Source organism: Alligator sinensis, unplaced genomic scaffold, assembly GCF_000455745.1.
Source record: "Alligator sinensis unplaced genomic scaffold, ASM45574v1 scaffold1332_1, whole genome shotgun sequence".
Taxonomy (NCBI): Eukaryota; Metazoa; Chordata; order Crocodylia; family Alligatoridae; genus Alligator; species Alligator sinensis.
In genome coordinates, this window is record NW_005842965.1 from 127,459 (window position 1) to 128,012 (window position 554).

The following is a 554-nucleotide window of genomic DNA, read 5'->3' on the forward strand; positions in this document are numbered from 1 at the left end:
AAGCCCCCCAGCACCGCGGGCAGCTCGGGGTGGCGCCGCACGTAGGCGGCGTGCGAGGCCTGCAGCTCCTCCTGCGTGTGCACAGCCATCAGCTCCGCACCAGCCTGCCCCCCGCCCCCTCCCCATGCCCCTGCGACTGGCTCTGGGGTGGGCCCGCTCGCACTCACCTTCCTGTCCAGGAACTGCGAGCGGAGCTGCGCATCATCCTCCCATGCCAGGGGCTGCTTCCCCCAGGCCAGGGGGGCCTCGGTGGGCTCTGGGGGCCAGAGTGGGGTCAGGCAGGATTGCTCTCCCCCTCCCTAGCTGCCTCCAGGAAAGGGGACTCGCTGCTGGCAATATGGGGTCTAGGACGCGCGGGCGGCTCACCCTGCTCCAGCGGTGGCGGCTTGTCCAGCAGCAGGGCGGTGGTGGGGCAGCCCACCTGGATGCGGCGGGCCAGATGCCTGGGGGATGAGGGGTTAATCCCCCTGGGACACCCACCCCTGGGGCCACAGCAGGCCCCAGCTGCTTGGGGTCCCTGTGGGAGGGGGCACATACCCATCGGGGAGGACGCT